This window comes from Columba livia, chromosome 3 (assembly GCF_036013475.1).
Source record: "Columba livia isolate bColLiv1 breed racing homer chromosome 3, bColLiv1.pat.W.v2, whole genome shotgun sequence".
Taxonomy (NCBI): Eukaryota; Metazoa; Chordata; class Aves; order Columbiformes; family Columbidae; genus Columba; species Columba livia.
Window position 1 is genome coordinate 17,811,235 of NC_088604.1, and position 23,354 is coordinate 17,834,588.

Genomic DNA, 23,354 nt, shown 5'->3' on the forward strand with positions numbered 1-23,354 from the left:
GTAATACATGCCTATTTTGGTGTGCTGTTGGTTTTTTGTGTGTGGTTTTTTTTTTTTTTTTTTGGTTGGTTGGTTGTTTTTTGTTTGGGTTTTTTGTTGTTGTTTTGGTTTGGTTTTGTTTTTATTTTTTTTAATATATCAGAAAGTTAAACCAGAAATCCCAAATATATTAGGGAACAATATTGTATTTATGAAACTATCTGTATCAGCCAAACTATAATCTCACTCAAATAATGGAATCGTTCTTGTATATTGTCTTCCATAAAAAATATGTTGACATAAAATCATAAATATTGAATACCTATGAATTAATTACCTTTCAATTGCATCCACAGATGTTTTCGTTATTTAGCCCAAAATTAGATTCAGGCCAGCTAGCTTATGCTTATCCAGGTCATTTCATTTGCCCTTTTAAATATTTCCCCAACCTTTATTCTTAAAATTTCTCTGCTATTCAAAGATGCAACAAAAACTAACAAGGCCAGAAGTTGTTTTCCTGGCTCTTTCGGGACTCTGGGTTGCAGGATTAATCTGATAGACCTAGATTTAATAGTGCAACTCAGTCACATGCTGTGTGCTTCCAATGTTGCTCCAAACAACAACAAACAAATTGTTTATCTCCCTTTTGTCTTTTCTGCCTTACAGCTAGTGGAAAAAATTTTTGAACAGCTAGCAATCTAACTGTTCGACAAAAAATAGCAGGTGGACACAGAGAAGCAGACAGAGGCAGACCACAAGGAAACCACGGTGGGTCACCAGGGGAGACAGTGATCTCGGCACATTGGCTGCTGAACCACTGCCCATCTCTGGCAGGCATCATGGCAAAGGAGAATTTTAAGATGGATTTGAAGGATAATAAGTAACCACAAGAATATGCAACCCTGACTAAGCATTTACTGTCTGATATACTGGGACAGATGGCACCCACCTAAAGCATCAAAGAAATAGAAATTGAGACATCGAAGGGGCAGAACCAGCCCTTGTCGTCTCATCACCAAGTTGTGGGTAGTATCGTTGTTGTTGAACCACTTAGCAACATGCTAGCTGACAAAGTTGTTTGTTGTATTTTTATTTTTTTTAAATAAGTTTAAACCTCCTCCTCATGTACAATTAGCATTTTTCAAGTGGAGCTGAGTTAGTTGAAGCAGATGGTTTATCTTTTTTGGTAGTGCTTCTAGTTGGACAAATGAGACTTATATCATTTCTACATCTTCCTCTCTCTTGCAGTGCCTACAAAGTCATTCCACATTTTACGCACCATGTTTTGACTTATTTAATGCAGACATACTTTCCCTGCAGTAAACATGATTACCGAAATACTTTAACTAGAGAGCTTCTGCTTTCCTCTCTGGTATAATTAGTCACACTGCACTCACACTGCATTTAAAGGGAGGGGGAAACCCACACATGGAGCATCTTGCAAATGTGCCTATAATCCCATACAGCTGCTTTCTTCACTTTATTCTTTTTTGACTGCTTATAGAACAAAATTGCTGCAGCTGGGCAGCAAACTGAGCAAAGTTGCAAAGACACTTCTCCTTTCTTTTCTTTGTGGAATCCACCCATTCAGGTGTCGAGGGATAGCTCTTGATTACCAATAGCGTAACATGGGGCTAAGTTTTCTTGGATTCTAGCATTGAATAACTTGGCAGGATTTCTATTAGGTTTGAATTTCAAAGCCAAAAGAGTGATCTGAGATTGCATACTGGCAGTTCCACAGTGGTAATTTCCATGTTAAAAGAATACTTATCACCAGCACCACAGCGAAAGAGGCAGCTTTACACAGAAAGGGCCTCTTGTGAAATTAATTTGGTGTTTATTTTATTAAGAAGCTGTTTCCAAATGTGGGGTTTTTTTTCTTTCTTTCTTATGAAGAAAACTGTTTCTGATTCTGCTAATATTTTTAAAGATAAGATTTGGCTGTTTAACAAATGGTCACAAAAATTCTTCTGAAAGGGTTTTTCATTTATGTGACCAGTGTTCTTTTTATTCTTGCTTGCTAGAAAGGGAGAAGGAGATGCAGAAGGAAATGATCTGTGTAGATTCAGTAAGATACTGGCTTGATCAGTTTGGCCACTGATCAGTAGAAGGCTTGCTTGAAAGATTATTGAAGGCTTTACCCTTATTAAGTGTAAAAGAATAGCCTTCTTGAAAAACTTAACCTGTGGATAAGGAACGAAAGGTGCAATTGTTGAGAAAAAACCCACAAATATAGAGAAGATTTAATTGCTATAAACAATATGATTTTCTTATTAAAGCACTGGCATAAATAACAGAAAACCAAGTGAGATCTGATTAACCATCCATAGAGAGTAAATTGTGTCTGAGCTAGTAGTTGTCTACAATCCTGTTGTTGCTGCTAGAAAGAAACTGGCATTTCCAGGTCTATTTCATCTGATCAAAAGTAGGTATCTAATATAGGTCAGCTAAACAATGTCATATTCTCAGCTTATTTCTGTCTATTAGCTATAAATGAACTTCAGGCCACTTTTTTTCAGATTTAGGCATCTAAAGTCAACTGAGATTAATTCCGCCCTTTGTTTTTTCTTTTTCTCTAACACTAACTTGCTATATTGCCTCCAACAAATCACACCCACTCAACGTCTTGTCTGTTTGGACAGAGACCTCTTCTGACACAAGGCAATCTCGTCCTGTGTGCTGGTACAGTACTCAGTTCCTGCAGAAAAAACAGGAGAGATTAGAACTCTGGGAAGAGTAAATGTACCCTGAGGAAGCAGCAATCAACAGACATTAACTTGTGATCACAAACATGAGCAGATCTTCAATGTACATATTAAAGGAAGGGTAAAAGCTTCATGGAGAGCTCTCTGTCTGTTACTATCAGTGAGGGGACAGGTGAAAGAATCCTAACACGGAATGCTTTCTAAGCAACATTTATCCTATATATAGATATTAAAAAAAAAAGGAATAAAGAATCATACCTCATACCTGGCTTATATCAGTCCTTCTTCAAGCTCTGAAAAAGAAAAAAAAAAATGATCCATATCTGACTGCATTTGCTAATGCATAATTCCTGATGGCACAATTGAAAACAGACCACCTTTTAGAGTAAAAGAGATTACTGCACTATATATATTAAAGCCTTTTCACCTCTGAGGTGAATATTAATGTTGATCTGTTGATACAGTAAAGTAATAGCCTGACAAAGTATGCAGCGAGCTGAATAGCTCTTCAGTTGTTGCAGGAGAAAATTTCATGCACTAAGAAAGGATCACATGAAGTAGCAAAGGCAGAAATGAAAGTGTAGAACGAGGAAGGCAGTAGGATTGGGATTGTCGGTTCAAGAAGATACAGCTCTGAGAAGCAGGATCTGAGAAACAGACAGTGACTGACTGAGTCTGTTGCATTATTAAAGAAGAAAACCTAACACACGATAAGTAAATAAATGAGCTTAAGAGTTTCTGAGTTTGAGGAAGGAGATTGTAAAGTTTCTGAACTACTGTCTTGTCATTTAAACAAAGGATATTTTTCATATATTTTCTTTTAGAAGATAGTGTAGCTAGAAGAAATGCATAGCTATGGTATAGATAAATGTTTTTGTATTATGCAGTGTTCAGAAAGATCACTGTTAATACATTCAGAAGATAAAATCTGATTCATTTAAAAGGATTACATTCAGAAGATAGCAAATGTTTATTTTATTAATACAATTTTAGTAGTAGTTTTATTCACATAATCATTATCTGCCTCCCCTGCTTGGCTCACTCTTATAATCTTTCTCTGCTTGTCTATTTTGGAATTTTTTTATTTTAGTTTAAAAAAGGTATCGGCTCATTCTCCACCTTTTTGCCAAAGCAGAACATAAATCCAGCAAACATTAGTACTGAACCCTTACCCCAGCCCTGTAAAAGTAGAATCATAATTAGGCAAAGTTCATTTGTCTGTCGCTGAATGTAAACAAGTTGAATAAATTCATTATTTTCAGGCTTTGCCCCTACATTAAAATAATTCACACTACTTCAGGGAAATGACACCTGCTAATTAACCACAAGCAGACAAAGCAGTTTAACAGCCATAATCAGTCATTTTCTCCTGCAGTTTTAAAAAGATTAAAAAAAAAAAAAGATCAAAACTTTTATGTCAAGATGTTTTCATGAATCATCCTCTTGAGGAAACCTTACTGCTTGAAGTAGGCTCAACTGTAATAAGTCACACATCTGTTCAGAACAGAAATTAACAAAAGACATATATATATATCCCATTGTATTTTACACAAACACATGCTTGGGACACTGAAGTGACTTAACTCCAACCAGAAGTAGATATCTAAAGAGGTCAGTATAGTCAGTATGTATTTCTTGGATAACTCATCTTATTTCTAATGGAAGTTTCTATAATAATGAACCAGTAACTTCCATAAGTTCCATCCCTTTCCATTGATAAGCCTTGTCTTTGGTGTACACATCAGCACTGTTGATGTCTGAAGTTAAGTAGTATGAATCACAACCCAGCAATCCTGTCCCCAGATAATTTATATTCAAAATGTACAAGAGAAATAAAGTATCCCTGGTTTACAGTGAGATGAAGAAGTAGGGGAAATGAATCTCTTACACAAAGGTCTGCTGAAATTCTGTGATGGAGTGAGAAGATAACCCCAAATTGCTGGAGCCTTGGTTCAGGAATCTGATTATGTTTATTTCCCCTCTGTTTTCACAATATAAGACCCTGCAGAACTGTTGTTTCAATTGTATTTTTAAGAGTTCCTGTAAATCCTAATTTCTCAATTCATTTGCCATAATTTACAAAGTACTTTACATGTCCTGGTGGGCAGTTGCATTAATCAACACTGTGCTGATGCTCTCTAGAATTGAGTGAAAAAGTTAAAATGAGATCAATAATATTTACTAGAAACAGCAAAGCCTTCTAGCTGTTTTCTCATTCACTCAATACCTATGTTGGGTTGGAAAGCACTGTTTCCTGGGACATCCTAGGAAGAAAAACCTTAATGCTAAAAGTGGAAGACATAGAAGAAAATGGTTTCACAGTAATTAGGAGTTGGCAAGCTAAATATAAACCCACAAAAAGAATAATACAGTCTCATTTCTACAGTAGTATAGAGAAAATGAACTCTAGGGAAAACTGCTGAAACATAGGGAAATAAATTAGGGAAATCCATTTAAGAAACTGAGAGTATGAATGACCTTCCCAAAATAAAAGGCGACTCTAAAGACAAAGAAAAAAGGCACAGACTTTCTGGACGTATGCCAAGAGAAGTGAGCATAACTGATATTTCTATTGTATGAGTGAAAACAAGGTAGACACTATTATAAGGAGATGGTGAACAGGCTGCAAGGCTACACAGTCTTTCTCCCATCACACCACTCAGAGCATGTTGGACAACTGCTACACTGGACTTTCAGTCCTTTGTCCCAGCTGGCCATGTCTGGACATGTACTGATCACCACTGTTATTTTTCTAGGTATCTGCATACCTTTTAACAACCCTTGAGCTAAATTAGAGCAGCCTTTATTAAAAAAAAAAAAAAGGTACTTTTCTCAATGAGAGCTTCAGCTTTTGCCACAAAATAGTTATAAACTTTGATCAACTTTGCAAGAGTTTATACGATGTGCTTGTTTGAAGTGGTAGGAGATTGGAAGTTTTCACTAATCATTAGGGAAGGACCTGCCAGGAAATCTCACTGTCCAGATAATTTACAAGATTCTTTGTTGTCTTTGCTTTGAGAAATTCTAATATCTCCATTGCAAGACTTTGTAATTTGGCATGTGATATCTCTACAAGTGAGAGCAGGATGTCTCCTTCCTATGATGAAATTCCACATGGATTGGCTAAGCTGTGTAGTATTGAGCATTGCTGTATCCTTATCTTTCCCAGGAAAATGTTAACAATTGCAGCAATCCTGGAATGCTCCGGAGAACACCATGTAAGACATTGCCAAGAAAGCAGCAGGAGAACTGAAACCAATGGTTCTGGGAACACTGAAGGGGAAGTCTGATTGTCATTCGTGGCAGATAGTAACCCAGACTTTATTATCTTCATATCTTGCAAACATAATATAGCATCAAGATGACAACCTCATCCTTGGGCAGCTTTCTGGGAAGGGATCTCCATTGCTGAGGGGCAGAGAACTGATCTCCTGGACAGATGTAAGATACTGATTGTACTGTGATACTGGATGATAGGGATTTTCTGGTATATAACAGTGTTGAATTCTACCTTTTCACTACCAAAATGTACCTAAAAGAACATTACTTAGGCTACAAAGTCCGAGCCCTGTGTATTAGAGGATCTCCAGTCAGTCTTTATTTGGCCATAAGTGTAAATGTATTGTTCCTATGAAAATCTGACCTTTCCCAGTATTTTGAAGGGAAGGCAGAAATAGAATTAGGGATGGACGCTCATATGTTTGACATTTCCTAACATTTAATTCACTTTACAACCCAACCAACTTTCCTTTACTGTTACATTTTTTATTACAGACACATACATGCACACATATATGCCCATATAAATTTATATTACTGAGAGAAAGGAAGCTGTGTTTTCCATTCAGTAGGAAGAAACATCTTGATTGACTTGCTTCTCTGTAACAATTCTCGAAGAAGACAGGTAAAATAAAAAGGTTAAGGACCTCACAAACTGTATGCTACACCTGTAATTGCAGTACTTAAGGGTTCTTAACCATAGTGCAGAAGAATAAAAGGAAACTATCTCAACACAAGCACTCTTGGATACATGCTGTGTCTCTTCACTTTTTCTTAGACCACAGCCTCTCGCCAGCTGACCCAGTGAGCAAGCCCTTTCCAACTTTAGAAGAATCTACGCTTTAGCCATTCCAGCTGGGAAGAGCAAGGTTTTATGTTGCCATAGCAGCAGTTAGACTGAGAAGGGGATAAGTAGAAAAGGTGTCAAAGACAGCCAAAAATAAGAGGTTATAAAGAAGTGAGATCCTGTTTTTCTGCAGGTGGGTCGATAAGTTCCCATCCTGATACTCAGGGGTCTGGTTGTGAAAGTGTTTTAGACCCCAAGTGTCAACATGGGATCTGTGGTGAGGAGTTGTTAACCTATGGGATCACATCACAGGCATTTAACAAGATGTCATTTGTCCAGACTACAGAGGATCCTCTCTTTCAGTGTACATACCCATTCTTCACTCCCTGTTTATTACTCAGCATCGTATAATGCAAGCTGTGGTTCCTCTGTGCTCCTCCTTGAGAAATATGAACTCATTCAATTGCTACAGAGTAGGAATCCTTGAGCAACAAGTGAGTATTACTACACAAGAAGATTTCAAAGATTTTAAAATTTTCCCTTTGATCTCCCTGAGAGTTCATAACAAAATTGTTCCCAGCCTGCTTTGATGCAGAAAAAAGAATCAAGCTCTTGCAGGCAAAATCCTGGTGGTAAACAGATTATTCATAGTTTCTATTTTTTCTTCTGCACTTTCCTGTTGTATGTATTTGACACTGAAAAAGTTTCAGTTAGATGGTGAAATATAGCACACATGAAAAATAAAATCTATAGACTCACAGACCTACATCAGTAACTGCAACCGAACAAACCATGCAACTCAAAACCCAGCAAAGAGATGGTCTGAAACTGCAATCACTGAGGGCTGTAAAAAGTTTAAAGAATTAAAGAAAATGTACTGTGATACTGTGAAAATGTTTGTGAAAGTTTGATATAATCCAGTTACTTGATAGTGACCAATACAGGATCCAGTGTGTAGCTGGTGGGCTAGATTCAATCAGGAAATAAAATTGTCTTCATGAATTGTTGCAACTACTTATTTCCTCTTCCTTTATTTCTGAGAACTCTACAATATTTTCTTCACCATGTTGTAAGATTTTATCTTGCTATATGGGATGGTAGTCATTGGGTAGAAATTGACATGTGCTGCTACACATCACATGTGTGTTCTTCCAATTGATGAGAAATGAGCCCATCAAGATTTACCTTTCTTTTGGACATGTTGTGAGAGGTCGGTGTGTACAGTCCCTGAGCACTTCCATGTAAGGCTGTTATGTTCCCCATTAGCTAAAATGCAGCTCACTGCTGCAGGTGGCTGGACAGTGGTTACAACTTAAATTATTTAAGGATTAAAAGACATGGTATTTGAAATATATCATTGCTAATTTCAAAAAATATTATTGTCTTGATATCATTCCCATCCAGACATGCTTTTGTCCATCTATTTTTTTAATCTTGCTTTTTTACCCTAGAGCAATTTTACCCTAGAGCAACTTTATCATCTCCCTCAGCTGCCATCTTCATTTAATGACGAAAGGAACATAAAGATGTGTAGGCCTCATGAAGCTATGAAAAATATAACCCAGGTTCTGCTGCAATAAAGGAATAACAGCTCATAATGTGGAATAGTATCTGAACACTCATTTATCTGAATAGCCCACTTATGTCAATTGGATTACTCAAGTGACTAAAAGAATAAAAATAACAGCAATTTTTTTTTTAGAATGAATGTGATAATTTGGCTTTTAGACTTCTTTTGTATTAATCTTACCAAACAATCAGCAATGAGTTCTTTGAGTTGCTGTGAAACTTGCTCACTTGGTCAATTAGAGTTGAATTGTCGTGGTTGCTACAGTGCCCACAGCAGGGACAATCCTTTTCGTGGGCGTCTATGGAGTCTGCTTGCACCAGAGCTTTATCACCCTTGGTAAAATCTTTTTTTCCCTACTGGGCAGTGGACATGCCAGCCCCAAGATGAAGACACATCAGGTCAGTTCATATCAGATCCAAATGCCTCACAGTTCTCTGAGAGAGTAAATTACCTGAGCGCATTGCTTTGAAACTCATTGCAAATACATTTTCTGTGCAGCAGGCTGTGATATCATATCCACCCTATTTGCACAGAATATAAGACTATTCATTTATGAGTGCATAGGCTTTTATAGATGTGCTGTTGTCCCATATAAGACCTGAGTTTTGCTTGTTGGAATGTAGTGCCTTTTCACATTGTAGTTGTAGGCAGGACAGTTGTAGTTGAAGGACAGTAATTAGTTTACGACATACAAAATCAAATGTTGTGTTTGTGGCTTGCACATTGATTCACATAGTGTTTTACAAAGTCAAGATTCAGTTTTATGAGCACATAATGTAAGCTCCAAACTTTTGCACCCTTTATGTATCATTTTTGAACTCTTTGGTATTTTGCAATTTCAGTTTCCCAGAGCAGCTAATTTGGTAATAACATGTATTTTGTAGTTTTGTCTTAGAAGGATAAAGCTAAAGATATTTTAAAAATGAATAGTTTATAGCATTACATTGTATTGTTTACTGTTGAAATAGAACAATGTTGTAGGTCCTAGAAATTGAAATAAACCTTGCAAATACCTTACATTGTTTTTTGGGATTCACTGTAATTAAGTTAAAAATAAAATCAGAATATATTTCTGCGAAAAAAAAACAAGAAAACATGATGGATCAACAAACATCACAGCTTTTGTGCTCTCTAGGGTTATAAGACTTCATCTTGAAAACCATCGTCCCTTAGCAGTTAACAATTTAAAAGTGTGTCCACTCCAAACCATTGGAACAATATAAGCAAAGCAAGAAAGAGGCAAAATTCAGCAGTCACTGTCAACTCTCATATGGAGATCAAACTGCAGGAAAGAAGCAGTGCTCAAAAAGTATACTTGATCGATTTATAAGAACTTTTTTTTGGTCAGGCTTGCAGTTTTTTCAAAAAAACAGCATTTGTCTTTCTCAGGTATTTGTGAGTGCTCTGCTCTGTTGCTGAAGCATTATCAGACTGAAAATAATCCCCTCAGAGTGGTTTTAAAATACTATTTTTTAAACATCCCCTGCTTCTCTATATATTGCTCATTCTGCATGCTGGAAATGGAATACAATTCTCCTTTTCTTGAAAATTTTGTTCTTAACATAAACTAGATGCCTGCTTTTCTGATTTGGAACATCTCAACTCTCACTTCATGATCAGTCATGAGTCAAAAAACTGAATATTATTGGCACATTCTGAGTCATATTGCTATTTTAATATCTACACATCACACTTGCACAGATTCTCACGAGAGAATGAATTACCTCTGGACAAAAAAAGAAAAAAAAAAAGGACAGAAAGAAAAAGAGGCATGGTAGATGTTTTCCTAATCCTCTGCCTCAAACTTCATATAAAATCTTTCTGAAAATATATTTTTGATTACTAACAGGTTTGCTATAGCCATTAAAATAAATGTGTCTAATGAATTTATAAAGGTTACACAGAATTTCATTTATCTGGATTTACTGTGCTTAGATACCAGGAAAGATCAAGGAATTCATATTGGTTACTTAGAATGAGGTAATCAAGCTTTAATGAAAATCAACAGTTATTAGATAATCAGTTCAGCCTGGTGACTATTGGTCTGTTATTGCAGGACAAGAATAATTAAAGGGCACTTAAGGTATGGAAAAAATGGCAGCCAGAAACTGATGTGGCTATGGAAGTCTCCAAACGACAGACATTTAATAGCCCTTTATATGTTACTATAGCAACGCACTTTGATAACTCATCTGCCCGCACCATAGTAAAACAAGGGGCACAGGGCTCCTCAGAAAGTGCAATCTCCTTTAAGCAGATCTATAAGCATTGCAGATGAACAGAACTCTAAACATTCCTCCATGAATATTCATGAACTAAGTTGTTTTTTGTTGCCTGCCTAGTCAGCAGTCACAAAACACATGGTGTGTGTTGGCAGCATCTTGCCTAGGTAGAGGGCTATGGACTGAGGCAATGGCAGGAACCAGGACCTGTGAGGCTGACTGACATTTCCATCTGTAGCGAAGGCTGGTAATTAACAGGAAGGAGTGTGCCTGCAGCATTGCACCATCTGCTAGGGAAACGGCTCAATAAGAAAGGAGCTGGATATCATCTCAGTGGTGGCTCGATCTGGTTCCGACATGAGGCTGGGCATCTGTTAGCTGAGGAGATAGGCTATTAGGAAATTCGACTGGGAATGAACAACATGGAAAGAGCACTCTGACCTAGCCCATAAAAGCATCTCTTCAGAAATGGTGTCTTTTTATCTTACTTACACAAGTCTTCTGAAAATGGTTTGCTGAGGGACCATTATGGATCTGTTTGAAGTAACACAATGGTTTCAAAAATGCTGCTTAATTCCAACATGAAATTCTTGAAATCAGGATACAGCTGTCACCCTTTGACAATAGAGCTAAATTCAGAATGAGGATATGAGGTTAAATTCCTTCTTCTGTTGTTTGTTTTTCAGGGACAGGAAAGAAAATTAACTTTTAGCTGTTGTATAGTTTAACTCTCAGAATACAATAAATCTGGGATACTGAAATGGACAACATACAGAGACTAAAGCATAAAACTTTGCCATTTTTTAAGCACAGAATTGTGCAAAACATGACAGTCAAGAAGGACGTTGATATATGTTCTCTGCATGTACGAATATATATATGTATATAAGTTTCATAATAAACTGATTTTTTTCTGATAGGAATTTAAGTAGTTTGTGGTTTACAGAAAGAGATTTTTCAGGGATGAGTTTTGTTCTTCAGGGTGTTTAGATAGGTTTATTAATTGTGTTGGGAGATTGATGTATGTACACAGTCACATAATTTAAAATATTCAGAATGTAAATAGTATTATTAAAGGCTTTTAAAGTATAATAAGTTATAAGGTTAACAGAAATGGTAGTCTGATGTTCCTCAAGTCTCTACTAATATACAGTTTCAGAAAAATATGGGTAAATTTATCTGTTTCTCTCTGCTGATGTTCTTGAAATGTCTTCAGGTGAGGAACATTCTTTGAATCATTTTCCTCTTTGTCCCATAGCACTGAGCGTGACATGACCATGTTGTATACGTAGCAACACGCCATGTTGACATCATCATTGGTTACATGACGTCAGTGCCTATGGATATGAAGCAATCTCGGCTGTGTTTGTGCACCTAGGAAGTGCTCAGGCAGCTATTGAGTTAGCAAGTTGAACAGTGACAACTGCCAGTGTATGTTTTATTTTTGATCTATGGCAAATGTGACACGTGATTTAGTGCAGCTCTCATTGAATGGAAGACAAAATAATTCCAATTACTCTACATTTGCAGACTTCAAGAGCATGCATGAGTACCACAGCTGGCTTATTTGCTGATGTGACTACATGTTAGGTCTGATACCTACCTTTTAAATCCCCATCCTAAATACCTTTCCTTTCCTATAGACCTCATATAAATGTAGAAATAACTGCTGGGCAAACAAGTTCACATCAAGAACCCAGGCAAATAAACTGAATATCCAGTACCAACTATTTTGTGGGCATGGAACAGAAAGATGCTATACCCCAGAAACTGACAGAAAGTGATTTGATTACAGAAGTATCTCTGACAAAAACCCACAAAGTTTACTTGTATACACTTTCTGTTTTGTTGTTATTCTTTTCTTACTTTCTGTTTCTCTCTGTAGATTTTAAGCTATTCTCTTTGCAAATATGATTTTTTTATTTTTTTCTGGAAACACTGATGAATGTTTGGCTTTTCCCCATAATAACAGGTACCGACTTGCCCCTCACAGAGGTTATACAGCTGTATTTATATTTCAACTCCATCCCGTTCAAGGGAAAACAGAAACCCTGTAGGGTCTGCGCTCCTAGGGATTCTGTAACCAATTATATGTAATGCAATTTTAATAAAAAGTGTTAGCGCCATATATACCTTTGTCAAATTGTATTGTAAGAAAGGCTGGAAGGCCACCGTCTAGGTAGCGAATATGGTCAGGTCATACAGATTTTCTGCTACTATTTCTGTCAATATCTTTTACAGGGAGCTGTGCAAATTAGAGCACTCCTGAGTGACTCTCCCGTTACAGAATTCCTTACTCACAGAACTACAAGCAGCAATATCCTTGTAGTTAAAATCAACAGGCAAACAGAAAAGCAATTTTTGTCAACTCAGGGGCTACTGAAGCAGAAATCACCATTGTCTGTCCTCAGCAACTGGAGGCTGACAACTGAAGGTTGATCTACAGCCAGTAAAATGGGCACACCTTCTTTTTTTTAAATTTTATTTATTTTTTTTAAATCACTTCCCAAAATCTGTTTTCTTGATGGCAGGTTCCTCGCAATTCAATCAAGGGCAATACGTCTTCAGTCAACATTTTTCCCTTCTTTTCTTTGTGCGTACGTGTATAACGCTGTTCTTGAAGCTCTTTGCAGCTGGTTGTCATCTGAATGACTGCCAATAGCCTCCTAGAGCACTATCCTCTCCTGAACACACCATTTGGCTCCATGAGACTTTTTAATAGTGAAAGCTCCACATGCATGGAATCAGATATGACTCTCGGAGGAAAGGGATGGGTGTGGTTGTGGCATTTTGGGAAATGAGTTAGGAAAGGAGACAGGAATATTGTTTGGCAAGTGAGAGGATGTGTCCTGCTGTTTTCTGAAGCCAGGTGCCAAGGCAGGGCAGCCCAAGAAGGCCCAGAGGAAAATGAATTTCTGATCAGCAGAGCCCTAAGACAACGGGTAGTTTAACTAAAACTCAGCATAGCCTTTTGGGTAGTGGATTTTCTTGGAGATGAGGCAGTTGAGGGAGCGGTGGTAGTGGAAAGGGGATGATACAAATCCTTTTGAAATCCACAGAAGGGTTAATTGATTTCAGTGGGCTTTCTCCTAGGCCTGAAATGTTTTCTTCACAGTGAAAATGATTTTAAGTATACAGCTCTAATTGTTTAGCTTGATATTAATTGAGGGTAAGTGGATTCAGTCCCAGAAGATCTCAGCAATGTGCTAAGTAAGAATTCATTTAGGTATCATTGCTGAGGCTGAGATTCAGAACTGGGCTATTAAACTCACACACATGCTTGCACACATGCTGTCCCAGCACTAATTCCTATCTGTATACCTGGTGTCTTACTCTGTCCAATGAGATGAACCAAAAACTTGTGGGTCTTGACATCGGCTTTGGTACTAAGCCTGAAAGTTTTCTCTTACAGAAAGGTTCAGAGGCAACTTTGGAAGCCTGTAATGTAAATTTGCACTTCCCTGAACTGAAATAGGAGCTGTCTAATCACAGCAGCTAATAGTGCACTGAGTTGATACAAAAGAAGAAAAAGAAATATTATTATTCTTTACTTGAATTGCACTTACATGTACAATCCTTTCAAACTCATCCAAGGATGCTGAGTCAACAAACAAAACACAACAGTTTAGAACAAATGAGATATTTTTCTGCCTTATTAACTCTGGGGGATAAATACAAAGAACCAGGTCTGTTATCAGATGGCACTTGAAAGGTAATAACTACAGCTACGCTGCCTGAAAAGGGTTAAACAGTTCCGCTTGCTCAGTATACGAGACCTGGTTTTATAAATAATTCTAGAAAATGATGAGTTTAACCCAAAGAAAGGGCTGAGAAGAAACTTTGGGCAGCGTAGATTTGAACCCAATATGAAGATTCACGTCAAAATGACTTAGGTATGATTTCTCCCAGGTTCAAACCTCACAGGCAATAGGATGGGCACACATGCAAGATAAGGGGCTCTTACTCAAACTTGAAAGACCAAATTCTTCTTAGATTAATAAAACCTTCTGAACTCTCCTGCAAAAAGCCTCTAAGCAGTTTGGCAGGGCTCTGCCAGAGAGTGGAGCATGGGGACACGGGGGAGGAGGGAGTCAGGATGCTGCGAGCCTGTGATGTGCTGGCAGAGCTGCCTGGGGAGATTGCACAGCACCTGCCCGTGTGATAGCTGGCTCTAGCCAGTGTCATTAGCCACTCATTTCATAGGCATTATAGTCAGCCATAAAATTATAAATAAAATTTTAAAAATAATAATTAAAAAAAAGAAGTAAACCTCAATGTAACAGAACAGTGAAGAAAAAGGGGTGGTATTATGCAAAACTAAAATATTTGAACTTCAACATTGAAGTCCAACCCCTGCAGATGCAGTGAAACAGTTTGTGTGCATAAAGGCATTTAACTGCACAGAGAAGGTATCCGTATATGTACAAAGCTTCCAGTGCTACAGAGGATGAAAAGGGGAGGAAATAAAAGCTGAAGGTTTACTCTATAGTGGGGATACAATGCTCTAAGGCTACAGCTTTTGGAAAATGTTGAAGTCAGTGTGATTCTCAATATTCTTCATAATGAAGAAGAGGGGTTGTTTCTTTCTTTCTCTTTTTTTTTTTTTTTTTTTCCCCGCTTGCCTCAGTCATACTACTAATTATTTAGTGGTCTTTCAAACCTTTTGTAATCTCGACTTGAGAAAGCACTGAAAGATATTAATTCTTAGCCATGTGTCTCATAAATGAAGGCCATTCTGCTATACTTAATGACAAGGCTGAGGCAGCAAGATGTCATTTGCTTTTTTCTCGGTTTTTAAATTGCTTTCTAAATGAACTACAGCTGTGAGGGCCAGGTGCTGTGATCCCTTTAGAAAGATCAGGAAATGATGAAATCCAAAATTTCAAAGTGTGATGGATGTCAGCTCCCGATTTGGTGTGTGTGTGAGGTCACCCCCATGCACCTGGTGCTATCTCCACAGCAGAATCACTTTACTGTGGAAAAAAAAAAAATAGATGCACATGTCGAGTGTAAGAGTAACAATATGAGATGCAGTTTATAATTATCCCTTTGTTTTCTCCTCATCGAGATGGAAATGACGGATATAGTGTGTGTGCTTCTTGTTCTAGGTGCTACAGAGTTTTTAGTTAAAATAACCAACATGGATGGATAGTGAGTTGAGCAGCCACCACACAGGGAATATGATGTTAGAAAAATAAGAGCTCACTGACTATCTTCACTTAATTAGAAACTGTAGCTACAAGGTCAAGAACTCTATTAGCTAAAATTTATTTTGCAGAACATGGTTTAGAAGGTAACTGAGGTACGCTGGAGCAAACAATGTTTTTGTTGCAATAACTCTGGGCTTTTTGTCTGACTTGGACACAATTCAAGAGGATTGACTGAAGTTTTTAAACTGCGCTGTTGAAATATTGTTACTGTCTTTATTGAAGATATAACTTAATCCTAGAAATTCAGCCAATAGAAGGACACCCTCTCAGGAAAATGCACATAAAACATGGACACCAGAAGCCGGAATCCTGCACTCTGATACTGTAATTTGACATGTCACTGCAGCAGCCACAGCAGATTCCAGGGTATTTGTGGACGTTGCCAACTGCTTCCATAGTAGTGCTTCCCCTTGTACACTGGCCAATTTGCTCCTCTGAATCAGTACTAAGACTTATCCACTCTGGCAAGCCACAAAAAGGATCCAGTCCACAAAAGACAAGGTATGTCAGATTTAGCCTCTGGACTGTCCAACTGCAGCACAAACAAAACCATGCAGAGGCAGTGTTCACTTGTTCTCTGCTGTGCAACAGTAAATGTCATCTTCTGTTGAGTTTTAGTAGCAGAGAAGTACAAAATAAAAAAGCTGTACTTCAAGTTTTCTGGGGATTGGGATGTTTTTGTTGCAGATTACTCATTCAAAAAACACATAGTTTCACATTAAACACAAAGTGCTGGACTTCATTAGGAGGTCATCCTTTTTTCTCAAAGCTCCTACATCATCAAGCTGGATTAGAAAATTTGTGTGAGTAGGATTTTGACTTCCAGTACATTGTCACTCTTAGGTAAAGCATAGACAAAACAATGTGCAGAAATGTGAATAAAAAATTAAATTAGTGAGTGTAGAAGGAAACTTCAGAACAGGGCCACCAGATCTTCAAAAAGAATGACTTGGATATTTGCTTCAGAAAACATTGCATTTATTACCTGTGGTGAAAATTCTTAGTTTGCTAGGAATTTTTCTACATTGATTGTAATAACATCATAGCATGTCAAAGAACTGTCAACGAAACTGCCAGCTCAGACAAAACATTTTAGGATTCTTGTAATAAGCCTAAATGAAGTAGACCTCGTTACTTCTTGTCTTCATTTTGAAAAGAACAAAAGTTATGGAACATCTACCTTGTAGGCACATAGGGGCAAATGATGTTTGAATTTTATTTGTTGAGAAACCAGACCACTCTAATTTTGCCTAATCACACAAATTTAATGGGATGCCAGAGTGAGTGATTGTCAGAAGTTTGCATCACCTATCTACTCAAAGATTTCAAGGTGATCCATTGCAATGAACAAAGAAACTGCAAGGATGTCTTTAGTCAGATTGACAGACAAGGAAATATTCCTAAATAAGGAGCAGTGAATTATTATATAGAAGTTAAAAATTTGTTATTTTTTGAATCCACAAAATATTTAGACCTAGACTAGCTTCAGGACCTTCGGATCTACCAAGAGATCATTTAACTATTGAGAGGGATGACAAGCCTTGACCTAAGAGATGCCTGCTCAGTTTTGGTGAAAGTTTTCTTTGATGGCTCCTCCATCAACTCAGTGTTGGGTCAGGGATGCAAAGAGTGTGTGATGATTTATGTCAGATCAGTTCAAATTTGGTATCACCCAGCTGATTTTTTCAGGCAATTGATTCCAGAAAATCAGATCTTTTACTTATGTTGAAATGTTAGAACACTCTAATAAGAATATTCTGTTGTCTCGTTTCATGGCAAAGCACACTCGGAAAGACATTTGTGCTATGTTGACCAGGGCCCCATATCCTGCATCCAACAATGGTCATAAATAAATGCAAAAAATATTTAAAAATTCAAGCATATTTACCCTAAACATTTTCATAATACATTTAGTGTACAGCATCCTTTGGCTTCTTGCTAATGCAGATAGCATTAATAAAGTATTGGCAGGTTTCAAACTGCTATCCACTAGGTTCTGATCTTCAAAAAGTCTTAAGAAATAAAAGACAAAGATAGGCAGAAACAAATACTAAACAAAATCCCCAGATTGAGATGGTCCTGGGTTATGGGCCTGCCAATGTTACAAAACTAACTGCTCTGAAGATCAGTTTTGGAAATGTCTTTTTATCTGTATCAAAGTCTGTATCAAAATGCCAGATTGAAATTTGATGTGTCTGAAATCCAGATTCAAAGTCTGGGGTTTGAACCTGTTTCTGGCTTTCTGTTAATTCAATTTGCATGAGACAATTTCCGAAATTAAACTCACAGGTACCTTGCGTATTGATAAAATAAAATAAAATAAAGTAAAAAAGAAAAGAAAAGAAAAGAAAAGAAAAGAAAAGAAAAGAAAAGAAAAGAAAAGAAAAGAAAAGAAAAGAAAAGAAAAGAAAAGAAAAGAAAAGAAAAGAAAAGAAAAGAAAAGAAAAGAAAAGAAGAAAAGAAAAGAAAAGAAAAGAAAAGAAAAGAAAAGAAAAGAAAAGAAAAGAAAAGAAAAGAAAAGAAAAGAAAAGAAAAGAAAAGAAAAGAAAAGAAAAGAAAAGAAAAGAAAAGAAAAGAAAAAAAGAAAAGAAAAGAACACAACAAAAAACAAACCAGAAAAAGAAACTGAAACTGCACCACTCTTGAGTCTGACTGGAGCAAATAAATTGTTAACCCCTGGAGAGCCACTATTTTTTCCAACACAGCTGCAACAAAACAGCTTTATCCATCCTCATGTTTCTATAACAGCTTTGTTGTAGTTAAAGTAAGTGGGATTTGTAATGGTAATTTACCTGTTTAAATAGTTCCAGGTATTTACATTGTTAAAATATTTTTGTCATACTCAGTTGTAATACATCTTGATGTAGTAGAAGAGCAGGGGGAGAGAAGTCTTTTGTAGACAGGTTTGAATATATGGTTCCATGGATCAGCTATTTGTTAATTTTATGCAGGCTGTCTCCAGTTTCTGCATCTCACAGTTTGGGCACAACAGGAGGTGACACTGTTAACTGTTACTCTTTTCACTTACTTTTTTTCCCCTAGCTGAACATAAACATATCATTACACAGTTACACTACACTATATTTAGAGCTGATTTTTAACTATCTATTAGATAAAAAGAGCTGAGCTAAAATACCTGGAATGAACTGGGAAGGTCTAACAGAATGGCACTACCCACAGAAATTCTGGTATAAGGTATTTCAACACTGTGATGCTATTATCTATTTAATTTGCTACTGAGACTTCTCTGATGTGACTGGACAAACTAAGTCTGTGTGACGTGGTGAGTGGTTTGACTGTCAATAATTTGGGTTGTCCAGGTACAAACGGCATGGGGCCCCTGTTGTGGGCTGTCTACATGGGAAAGGAACTCAGGCATCAACAGTAAGTCCTTCAGAATCTTTTTTTTCCCTCCGAAAGCAATGGCTATGTCTAAATTGTGAAATCTGGGAACGTTTCCTAAGTCTGACTTGGCATCTTGGCAGCATCAGAAGGACACCTGGGTCTGCTTCTTCCATATCTCTCTCCAATATCTGGCTCCTTCAGAGAAAACATGGGTCTCAGGCCAGGAGTGAAGCATTAGATATTCCAGCAGATCGCTCAACTTGGATATTCACGGGATGAGACCCAGGAGCACGCTGTGGAGCACATTGGTTCCACTGCATAACTCAACCTGCATGCCTAAGTTTTTGCCAATGTTTGTACATATATAATCATTAAAATCTCGATGAGATTAAGTTATAGCCACTATAACCTTGGCAAAAGACTTGCCAGGAACCATGTCCCACAAAATAGGGCTGCTATGAACACTGAGATATCCTCACAGCATCCTTACCTTCTGGGATGACAGGAAAAGGCATGAGGAATATGCACCCACCCATCCACCATTTGATGAGATAGTTAAGAAATTCACTTAGAAAGTCATTATTTTTTTTTTGTCACATCTCATCTGAATACGATCTGAAACACAGATTCAAGTATCAGTCATCAGCTTCTGATCTGCATGTTTATCAAGCAGACCAGGCAATTCTTCACACGGATCTCTGTCTCCTGCAGGAATGGTTCTGCTTTGTAAAATTATAGAATACACTGAACTTCAGACCTGAACCCTTCCACATACCAATTCAGTGCTGTAACTGCTGGTATAAAGAACATCTCTGCTCCTTTTTTTTTTTTTTTCATAGGAAAAAGGTGTACCTGGCTAAGGCATCTAGCTCTGAATGGTTGAATGTGTTAAAATATATTCCATGTGTTCAAACAGCTCTCTGTGCTCTTCAACATTTGGATACAATATTTATAATAAGAAACATATATACAGCACTTAAAAATTCAGCATTTCCCAACAGTTTCCATATATCTGAAAATATTGTACCTTTCCTCTGTATTCTGAATTAGTATTGTAGACTCACCATCACCGGGTGAGAGCTGGTAAGTGACTGATTATTCAACGACTTCTCCTTGGTTGCAATTCTCTCCTTGTCCCTGGAGAGGGGAAAACAACTTTTTAATATACATAACAAATTTATTATGTTGGTGGCCTGTTTCTTATAGTGGAGGTGCTTTCTATATAAAACCTGACAGCTATAAATAACTACATGTACCAAAGTAATCTCTAAAGTAATTGTATTAATTCAAATGAGGTCAGTTAAGTATAAATTGGACTCTGCGATGCTCCTGTAATGTGTCCAACTAGTACAAAAGAAGAGTCAACACTCAAGATTGAATATCTTTCTCTGAGAAACAGACTTAATAGGTGAGCACCTATTCTGATGGTAACTGTTCTGCTTATGTATCTAAGCTATTATATACTGTGCTTTCTCCATATTCAGTCTTAAATTCACCCTGGAAAGGAAATGCTACAAACATTGTCTGTCTTAGACATCTGTGCTCCACTCAGAGTCAAAGGATCTGAGGATCCCTACACTGATTCTCAGGTACCCTGAGAAAAAAGAGACTTGCAAGCATTTCCTTCTTATGCATAGATAACAAGGTACTTATTTAAAAAAAAATAGTTTAAGAATTGTTCCACTTCTGGAAATGAACATCAGGTTTCAAGTCATTAGTTGCATTTTAATTTTGATGTTGGGTGCTGCTTTACCAGCCTTCACTGTTGTCCCCATTCTAACACAGTAATTCAGGAGATATATCTCTGAACTGAAACAGAGAACTGATCTGGATTTAAAAAAGCCCTGTCAAACTTTCTCTCTTATGGCATTATTGTTTTTTAAAACCAGAACTCTTCCCTGATTTAGCTCACAGCATGAGCTGCAAATGACATTGCTGAAGGACTGGTCTACTGTGCACAGGGGCAGGTCTGCGTACCCTGAGCACAGGGGTATGATGTAAACAACATGTCATCAAACCATTGCCTTATCTTTGTTTGAAAAGAGAAGGATGGATGGGTGGGAAGAAAAGTATTAACAGTTTACTGATTCTCTCACCCTATACTGAAAAGGAAATCAGTACTCATAAGGATATATAGTCTTCTAGACTGTTTTGTTTGTTATTTCTCACCTTTCCAGAATAAAAACAATGGAAAACTCTTGAAAGAAGGAATGAAAAAAAAAAATATATTTGTATCAGATTTAGCTGGCTTAGAGGATAGACATGCAAGTGGAAAGGTATTGAACCATGAGGTCTTATTGTACCTAGTCAGGACCCCCAACTGCCACACTGAGATGAATCCTATCTGACATTTAATGTCTTCAGCATAGATCTAGTTGGTTACCATTAGTGGTGAGGGATCTAGACAATAGGATGCAGATACAAACCTAAACCATCACATTTTCAGTGCCATGATTGGGGATCACATGGGTTACATTTTTCAGTAGTCAAGGTAAAATTTCCAGTCTGTGTTCTATTAATTACTGGAACAAAACCACAAACTTTGAAAATATTACTCAGTGCATTCCTACCTTGAATGTTTGAATAGCAATTCTTTCATGTTTAAGCAATGCCAGGAAAGGAGAATGTTTCATCTGAAAGAAGACACCACCAGAGAATGCATGTTTGATTTGTAGAACACTGTTGCAGGATCAGAAAGTTTGATAAGAAACATGAACAGGTTTCATTTCCTGTTGGTGCAGAAACATTGGTGAGAAGAGGATGGGAGGCGTATCGTATGGTGCATTGGCATAAAACTTGTAACCATGTGACATCCTATAATAATGTCACATTATGAACAGAGATAGTAGGATCCATAGGTGTAAAAATAGTTGAGGTCTGACTTCTGTTTCTCAACCCAGATTTTTTAAAATGTCTTACATTTTTTTGGAATAAAAAAATCTTAAACCATCCTTACCCCTGGTAGTGGAACAGGGCATTAGATTTATCAGCTCATTTTCAAGTAAACAAGTCAGTTTAGTAATCCTGAATACTTTATTGTCAACAGGGGCTCCATTGTTTCCCACCACAAATTTTGGAAGCACCACCTCCAGGAACTTTCAAGAGTCTCTTGTGCCTTTTGTGTGCTGAAGTGATTGTACAAACACCACACGAACTTCTGTTTTGCTACAGCAGTTATTTGCTGTATTTGTCCTACCTCCAACAACACTAGTGTTATTTCTACCTCATGTCCACATATTGAGGGTTGTGTGTATACCCATGAAGTGCCCAAACAGAATTTAGTGTTAGAAAAGTTATGACAGAATCCACAGGGGAGGCACCATGGTGTAGGACAAATAGAAATGTTATGACAATGCTTAATTAATCATTCAACCATCTTTCTCTTTAATAATTATGCCATTATGGAAAAAGAAAAAGACCTCAACTTTCTAGCTAAAAAAGTCCAAAAGTCTGTAGATGTAATTGCATTTGTCATTTTTGCTAACTGCTGAAACTTCCTGTTCAGTGATTGCCTTCTTTATAATGATGTTTTGAAATAATGTTAGGTATGGTATAAAAAAAAATCTATGGCCAATTTAGTCACTCAAGCAGGGCTAGAAATTTCCTGTTTCAGGCTGCAGTGGGAGATAACTTGCCACAAGATGCACTGATTGAAACTCTGTGAAGTCTCTGCTTCAGTGACTCCTGGAAGAGACAAAAGCTGTGTGTGAATTCAGAGGGGACCAGAAATCAGGCAAAGGCACTTGCCAGCAGTGACAGGCTCTGGAATTTAATAGGAGATTGTTCTCCCACTTTCCAAAAGGAATTCTTGGAATCTGTGTTGATTGCCTTAAAACCTCACTACTGTCTCAGGGTGTAGAAAGAGGAGCAGGACCCAAGCAGTAGAGGACTGGCAGCTTTCTGGTTGACTGGAGAGTTCAGAAACAATGAAATGTATATCAACGTTAAAAGTCAAATCATCATGCGCTAACAGCCTTGGAACACGGCAAGACTGTTTTTGTGGGTTTCATCACCAAAGAAAAGTTCATACTATGCATTCAATGATTAAACAAACACTCAGAAGTCTGATTTGAAGTGAAGCACAGTATTTTATTAACAGAATAAGCAGACAGCTCAATCCAAATCTCTTCAGGTTTTCCTGTGCTCCATTCTGCTGACCCTGAAGAAATCAGAGTAACCCTTCCCAAAACCACAAGCTTTGCTGTATGTCTGCTTGTACCTCACAGCATGCAGTGGAGGCAGGCATGACTTGGAAAG

At 37.4% G+C, this 23,354-nt stretch overlaps 2 long non-coding RNA genes across 2 annotated transcripts in view; one reads left to right on the top strand and one right to left on the bottom strand.

Annotated features, from left to right (window-relative positions):
* The window catches only part of LOC110362143 (uncharacterized), a 295,772-nt gene extending 286,435 nt beyond the window's left edge, over window positions 1-9,337 (top strand). The window contains exon 12 of the long non-coding RNA XR_010471122.1: window positions 5,854-9,337. This is a non-coding gene — a long non-coding RNA (uncharacterized LOC110362143). The remainder of the gene's footprint in view (window positions 1-5,853) is intronic.
* Window positions 1,318-21,742, bottom strand: LOC110362107 (uncharacterized). The gene is made up of 4 exons (XR_010471123.1): window positions 21,668-21,742; window positions 20,125-20,234; window positions 2,943-2,977; window positions 1,318-2,677 (listed from the first exon to the last, which is right to left on the bottom strand). It is a non-coding gene; the product is annotated as an uncharacterized LOC110362107 (long non-coding RNA).
* Window positions 21,743-23,354: the final 1,612 nt, after the last annotated feature.